We start from the raw sequence: 8,951 nt of genomic DNA, 5'->3' as shown, positions 1-8,951 counted from the left end.
AAGTATGTTGCCATACTCAACAGAGCGATTCTTTGGTTTATTTCAAGTAAAAAAGTCCATATAAACATGTGTCCTAAATGGCTTAGTTTCTGAAATAAAAAAATTTTAACGTGTAGTAATAATCTGTTTATTTGAAAGAAATACAGTTTGAACTAGTCAAAAACTAGTTATAAACAGAAAAAAAAACACAGGCTTCAGTTCTTCTGATAAAATAAAACAATTAGATGAATTGTTGAAAACGTATGTATAATACAAGCTAACTGATCCGCAGCAACATCAGAACTGAAGTCTATTTTTGATTTTGTGAATTTGACTTTGACTTTGTCACTTTGTTTATGATTGTGCAAATGGTAACTCACGTGAAGCAATGCATATTTATGCAGGAAGATATCTCCAACGCAATCTACCATTTCGTCAAATATTTGCGAACATTCACCTGTATTTCGGAAACTAAGCCATTTAGGACACATGTTTATATAGACTTTTTTATTTGAAATAAACCAAAGAATCGCTCTGTTGAGTATGGCAACATACTTAACTAACACCCTGTATCTGGAGACACGGTAGTGTCTCGGCGCTAAGCCAAGCGCAGCGACACTGCCGTGCCTCCTTTACGCGACCGACGAGTTATATATACTCGTATATATACATACACACACACATACATTATGTATATATATATATATAAAATAACGTACACGTAATCGCATATAGGCTACTCAGTATTAAAAATCTACAGTACATGTAACATAAATTAAATACTAAAATGTTCCTTAAAAACGTTTCGAAAATTTTGAAAAAAAGTAAAAATGCGTTATAATAAATGCTAGCCATTGTGTATATTAGCATCATAGTATAACGGCGAATTATTGAGCAAATAATTCCATAAGTAATCGCTAGAATTTGCCATCTAATAGTGGAGATATTAAAAGGAGCTATTATATCCATACTGATCGTAATATCACCTTCTTCTCTAATAAATTATCCAACAATTGCAAAACGTGGACAACGGTTACAGATATTTGGTGCTTTTCAGCAAAAGACACAGCGTAACACAATGATCATTTTATCTTTCTTTAACATTGACAAACAAAGATACAACGATTCATTGTGTTATATTGTGTCTGTTACTGGAAAGCACCCATTGATATCAATGGATTGTTTAGGATGGAAAAAAGGGCATTTTGACATATAGCTAATGTTGTGTACTATCATATATTTCAGCTCTAATGACGATATTACACGTCAAAATATTTCTATCAATGGGTGTATAGTAAATAGGTGTATAGTAAATGGGTGTATAGTAAATGAGATAGATATATGTAAATGAGTTTACTCTACGGACTATATGAACAAGCAAATTGCTTTTTAGGGAAATTTAAATAAATTATATCGGCCATGCTTAATACTGCAAGCATGCGTTGTTATTATTATTATCATACACATATTTGATCCTTTAAGGAACGGAACTGTCTAACAAAAGTAACTTATAGAAGATCTAAATGTTTTCGGGATTACCGATTTCTATTTTGACCTCAGAATTCTATTATCAAATTTCAAAGAAATAGTTTGATTATTGTAGAACTCGGTTAAGAGATTCTTGGTATCGCTGAGAAGATAGCCTCCATGAAGGAAAATCTAGTGTCACAGCGCTCATAATCAGAGTTTGAAAATCAGTTTGAACATCAATACTCATTATTTGTTTAATTAATTGTATTAATGAGCATATGAAATAAAGCGAAATTGGATACTTGATGCTATATTTTGCGATTAAAAATTCCTTAAAACCGAGTTTTATGATAATCAAATTATTTTTAAAAAATTTTGTCCGCCTTATATTGAATCAATCGTTCTTTAATTTTTGATTTCATTTGAATAAAACATTATTAAATTATCCCATAGGCCAAGCACAAATCAAGCGAACAGTTTACAAAATAAAAGGAGGTGACCCCAAATGGGGTCGTCGGTCCGCAAAGGGTTAAGAATTCCCTCGTATAATTCCTATATTTCCACGATTAAAGCGTTGCATAATTTCCAATGATGGTCTTCTGCTGATAAGGACTAAATGAAGCTACGGCGATTCTCAGAATCAACACGTAAATATAGATGTACGATCTGGTACATCGCATGGTACGGTGGTAACATCGTTGGTTAATCAGCAAAGAGCGGTATCACGCTCGGTTTTAACACTCATGATCGATCTACGCGCACGCGAACTCGGATCAAAAACGCGTCGCTCGACATGACAGACGTCATATGCCTGCATATTATATCGAGCCGACGATCACCGGGCTGTCTTGTCGAGCGAGTGACTTTCAATATGGTGACTTTTACGATCTTTCATAAGTCGGTACTCTTGATAATCTATTTTTGCGCGTATTGTCAGCGATGTCAGCTGTGTGAAACGCCGGAGCACAGCTTGAAAGTAAAATAGAAATGTTTTTATGCTCTTCGGTTTCCATAGAAAACCAGCTTTCGACAGTGAAACTTTTCAGTGAACGCTCAAAAGATGATGCAGAACAATAATAATCATGAAAATTGTTTGACACATGTATTCGTTTCTTTAATGGATGTATAGTCTGTTGAAATGTGTGTAAATATAGTCAAATAACTGATTAATTAGACAATGTACAGTAATTATAATAACGGTAAATTAGGTTGATAGGTATTTTATCATTGAGGTCTCAGCATTTGCGTAATATACCACGTGTGAATAACCATCTAATTCACATAATTAGTAAACAGTCAATTAATTAATTACCTACCTGCCTGAAGGGATGCTGTATTTAAAAATATCTCATATGTATACATAAATAATAACACCGCAGGAAGGATCGCTACCATCCTTCTGTACACGTGCAAGAAAATTAAAGTCTATGAGCCGAGGAAACGTTTCTCATAGAATTATCGCTAATTAAGGAACTTGTAAAAATATGAATCATTTCGCAAGTCATTTGCACAGATTCTGATATGTGCAAATAAATAACTGGATAAAAGGAAAATATATAAAAAAAATTAAAACGAAAATAAATCGACGTCAGATTTATGATAAGATTATATGGGCAAGAGATTCCTGTTAATTCTTTAATTCGTCATTAGATTCGTGTTAACAGGCAATATTTTACAGCGGTGGTAGACATTGCACGTTATCTTTTATCAAGTTTCTCGGATAGCGTTAATTTATTAGTAAAACGATTATGTAGGTACGTTATGGAGCAATGTCTGCACGCGGAATCTTAAATATGTGTAATAAAACATAAATGTACCAGCAAACATATGTATCAGCAGACATATACCAAACGAAGAACCAAGATAGTACAGTAGCTTGTACAAAAATGCATGTATATATGTATATATATACTCTCTAAATCTGAATCAGTGAATAATCACTGATCTCAGTGTCAAGTATGCCACTGACAATCAGTGAATTAAATGTGAGATTCCTAACCTAGCTAATCTTTATTATGTGATCTAACTAATCTTGTTTTAGTTGTTAAATTCAATGAATATGGTATTGGAAGATTGAAATTAACGTGCAAATATCAGTATTTTAGTCAAATAATGCTCAAATATTTTTTCTTTTTTAGTTAAACTTCACTGATTATCAAGTATGCCACTGGGTAATTAGTGACTATCCACTGATTCAGATTTAGAGAGTATATGTATATATACCTATGTTTTCTTTATATACATTATCATTTATTAATCCTATTTCAAATCTTTCTGGTAACTAATCCGTGAATTATTTACGAGTGAAATGTAAAAATTTCAGAAATTTGGAATCAAAATTGAAATTAATTTGTATTTTCATAGTTTCGTAATTTTAGAAAATAAAAATCTCATTGTCTAAATTTTAAATTAGATTTGTAGAATTTAGACATAAATAGTATATTTACTATAATTTACTCATTAAACTGTTATCGCTGTAAATACTTTTGAGAAAATTGAATTTTTTGGTATACATATATTAATACTATTATTAAGATGACATATTTTTACAGTAATCCATTAATAATCATTATTGTAAGTGAGAATATTCATATTCATACGCATCACACAGACACATAGGTATCGTATACACAGATTGCTGCGTATTCAGACCCGTGCTAGCGTTCGTTGATTATATCGCAGATATGAGTCATAACGTTTAACTGAGATTACGGCAATTTATCAAAACTACCATGTACTCTCGTTATAAATCGAACAGTACTTGACACACGTCGCGTCGGACTGGCGTCATTGACTTTTACATCGACATCCTCGCGAAACTCTTCTCATGTTGTAAGATAAAAATATAAGATATTTAAATAAAAGAATCAGTTTTATTCACTTATACTAATTATAGATAACTACATCCGTTTGTTGCACACTGTTGTGAGTAAAGGAAATAATTTCATAATAAAAATATATAATAAAAATATATAAATATTTGTAATAAAAATAATGTCAAATGAATCAATAATATCTTGACTTATTTGATTATATGTATTCTAACTTTGATATATTGTGTCTTATACATGGAAAAAATAGTTTTGTTGAAGTATCTAAAAATTTAGCAAAGCTATTCTTTTCAAGTATGTATAAGCCACGATAAAATTATTTTAAACATGGTACGTTTTTATCTGGAAATTAATCACGAAAATAACAATAATTAGTAATTTATATAACAACAGAAAGAAATAGAGTAAAAGATAAACTCGATGCAAATCCGTGCTGTCGCACAGCGCAATGACCCAGTCATCCTCTTTCTTTTTCTCCCCGTGATTATACACGGTGGCACGACATACGCAGATGACCGTCTCGATAATTTTACAGAATAAATAAGCCGATGGAAAAACAAAGATGAAGACACCCGAGGGGGTTGCGTACCAATCGTCCGTCAGTAGGTGCCCGGCGCGTTTTTCACGAATATTAAATCGGCTTGGAATCGCCATCGCGCCGCCATTGCACCGAACAACGCTGCTAGATACGTATCGAGATACATATCGGGATGATCGCGCGAATGAAATGGCGCTCCCGAACCAATTATCCTTCTCTCCAATATCCACAACGGAGCACCGACTGCTCCGGGCGACCGAGATGTAGATGATGCGCTCGTTGAATATCGGCCACGACGATGTCCGACGCAATGAATGGAGGGTACGCACCGCGCCGACGTGCGTGTGTGAGATAATTGCTCGCACGATTTTGCGTAATGCGGTAGATACAAGATTGCGAAATCTCGAGATCAGAAAAGCGCTTCATGGAGCGCGGCAGCGCGCAGCTGAGCGCACCCTTACGTCTCGTAAATCAAAGGCGCGCGCTACTTGTAATAATTCCTCGATGCTAATTACGTGCCGCGTAAAGTCAATCTCGATACGATGATAAGAAAGCAATAACGATGTATAATCTGATAGTCATGCTTCAGGAGTGTCATAGTAAAAGGTTGGACGTGCGACGACTTATCGTCAGTTGCGATCAATAAAGCCATCTTTACCTTGTTGACGCACTTGTAAAAATAAAATTTACAACGACTACTGCAATTTATATTTTAATAACTAGTGATAATTAAAATCATCTACAGCATCGTCTATATACTACAATTAATATTTTAATAACTATAGTGAATTATAATGTCATCGTGTAATTATGTAAAAATAATTACACAAAAAAAACTACACAAAACACACGAGCTTTGCTCTCTCAAATAAAAATAAATGATTTTATTTTAACATTTCTTCCTTTTCCAAAATCATTTTGTTAAACACACATTTGGCTGCCAATGCCTGGAACAGAGAGTAGTTAGTGATTGAAAGTAAGAAATCGACATGTTGGAGTCAAACAAGAACTTGTGGGAGATGGCAAGGGAGGTACTCGAAGACGGCTGTTCCAGCGCAACCTTCGCCCCCGGCGGGACCACGGCCGGCGAGACGCACGCTGAACAACACGAGGCATCATCGAGGAACAGAAATGTACGAGGGAGCGAAGGGAAAGAAGTAAGGCTCTCTCGGAGAAAGAGTAAAGCGGCGGTGGGCTGTACACGGTATAATTACAGAGGGCAGAGCAGTGGCTAGACCCACTGCAGCAACTTACCGTTGCCCAAGGCACCAGCATACACGAAATCGGCCGTGCCCCGATCCTGCTGCGACTCGGTCCTAATTCGTATTCGTGCCCCGGGTGTAGCAGATAGGATACGCCTCGAAAAACGGCGGAAGGACTGGCAAGAATCTCCCGCACTACGCCCTTCTTTCTGTTCGCCGCGTTCTTTCTTCTTTGCTTCTTCTCTTTTGCAATGCAGATCTGGATAAGATAAGCAAAAGTTTTTTGTAGGATAACATAACGTCCCCGTAAGTAAAAGACATAAGAGGTTCATGGAGAAGAAGTAATAATGTAGCAAATTCTAGATGGATTGAGTGTATTTTAACCGAGGGGGTAACCACTTACTTAATGTAGTCTTGGGACAGTGTCCTCGAAATCATTATAAAATTCATACGAAATCTTTATGTATAATCCGATAATTACATATGCAACCATGAGAAATTATTGTATAATATTAAATAAAATCGTATATTTTGCCAAATGACTTCATAGCAATGAAAAAAATTATTTATAATCAGATGAAATCATATGAAATCATGTAATCTGTGGGACAATATTTTAGCTAGTGGTTACCCCTTCGGTTTTAACAATGTTAATGTTGCCTTTTTGTATTTTTTAATATTTCAGTATAACGTTATTTGTATACCTATTATACGTAGTGGCAGTTCATATGTAATTATTTTATTGTTCTATCGATTTAAGCGTTGCAAAGTTTAATTGTGACTTTTAAGACATAACTGATCACAAAGCGTAAACATGCATTAACCACCCCTCTTACCTTCATATGAGCAAATCATGTCGGAATCGATTGATATTTTTTTTGTACGCAATGCGAAGAAAGACGACTTTTATGCTTTTATTCTCATTCTTAATATACGCGAACAAAAGTGGCGACTCTGAATCCTCTAATTTCGGTTGGCTGCGGCCACCGATAATTAACGAACTATAATCAGTGGACCACGTAACATGGCGCCTTTCGGACCCCGGCTGACTGGGCCGCATTAAGCTCTCTGTACACTAGTATAATTGCACATGTACGGGCACATAAGAACAATTTATCAGATGTCACTAATTAGATTATGATGAGACCAATCTACCGTGCAATTACTGATGCTGAATAGGACTCTATGTTTTACGCTCGAGAAACAGTTGTGATTAACAATGTGCGATAAATTGTTTAAGTCCTATGTTATTAAATTCTAGTTTATAGACAACAGGAATTATTAACATATTTCATTTAACTTATTAAAATACTTTTTATTTCCTATCATTGCTAAGAGTAATTGAAATCTATTAACGTAACTTTCTATGTTCATAACTATGTATCTTTGTGAAACAACGTTTGACAGCTATTAGTTTTTCATACTTTAAAATTTATACGGGGAATAAAAACACCATTACTTAAATTATGATCTTCCGAGATATACTAAATCCCATTTCCTCTTCCTCTGGTAGCAAAGCAATACGTACTATATGTCCTGTATATGAAGGGGCGTTTCTTCGGCGACGGATGAGAGCAGCCTAAACATTTCGCTCTTACTAATTACACGGTACTGCGGTACTGCTGCGAACGGGAGCTGAGGGCCTTGCGGCGGTAAAACCGGGTGAGCGACATTGCAAGCGCGATTTGCGGATTCGAGTCGCGTGAGATGTTTCTTCGCGGTCATCAGGAGAAAAGTAATACGTGTATATACATACATACGCAAGCAAAGTACCTACAATGATGAATGACGTGCATGAGGAAAGCGATGGAATTTATCGCCGTTGGCATTTTGCCCGCCTATGACAGAAAGTACCGCGAGTGATTGCGGAGAACCATCTCTTAATGTTGATGTGTTGGTGTACTATTTAGTTATGACGACTGATTTAAAAAAAACGTAATGAGTACTGTATTCGTAAATATTAGTAGTGTGAAGTACTTTCATATCAAAGACCTGTTCTTTTTAATTACTTTTTTCAGCTCATTAGAGTTATCATCCAACATGAAAAGAAAAAGAGGAAAGATAAAGTTCAGTTAAGAAAACAGGCTTCTAATTCTAAAAAGTACACTCCTTTCAAATGAACTACTTTCTATTACATTCGATAGAATTTCAAATTGCTAAGTCCACCATGCAAATATCGTAAGATACAATTTTTGCAAATGTGAAAAATATAACAACATTACATAATAATAAAAGTTAATAAATCAACATTATTGTTGTTAACTAATTTATTTAATTTAATTATTTAAAGAATAATTCAAATTCTATTTATTTCTTCTATTTTCTTACAAATGCCTTTTCGCATTCCCTACCCTGTTCTTTTCTGCTTGCTTTTTGTGTCCTGCAATTCTGCGATAAGTTTAATATGTTTATCTCCCCTGTCTATTACTTCTTCTAACAAACCTTTATGTTTGTTCGCTCTCTTTTCCCACTGCGTGCATTCCCCTCGAGCATTCAAGCAACCCCGCTTCTTCTCTTTTTTTATCGTAATCACTCCCTAAGAAAATGACATAGAGCGTAGCTATTTCGTGCAGTTGTTAATTTATCGAGGCTATTCATAGGGATCGATTCCTTTCGTCCGCTTTATCAAAGTTCTTCCGTATGAAGGTTTCGAAACTGGATCGGGCATGACAGAGAGGTACACGATGGACGGCCTGGTGCGCACCCTGCAAGCAGAAATTATCCACTTTTGCGGTAATTCGTGGCTTCCGACGCGCATGCGGCGCCGCGCAAGATGGCCGCCGACTCGCGAGTCCCGATTGGCGACGACGGGGCGGGTTATTTGAGCGGCGGTTGGTGGTTCAGCGTTACCCGGCGCGAGTAATTTTGATCGTGATTATACTAATTTCATAGTATGCCCCTTCTCGGTGGCTTAAAGCATCGGCCGTGTTC

The sequence above is a fragment of the Mycetomoellerius zeteki genome, unplaced genomic scaffold, assembly GCF_001594055.1.
Source record: "Mycetomoellerius zeteki isolate Tzet28-1 unplaced genomic scaffold, Tzet1.0 scaffold310, whole genome shotgun sequence".
Classification (NCBI taxonomy): domain Eukaryota; kingdom Metazoa; phylum Arthropoda; class Insecta; order Hymenoptera; family Formicidae; genus Mycetomoellerius; species Mycetomoellerius zeteki.
The sequence above is the reverse complement of the archived record's forward strand: the minus strand, read 5'-3'. Positions refer to the sequence as shown.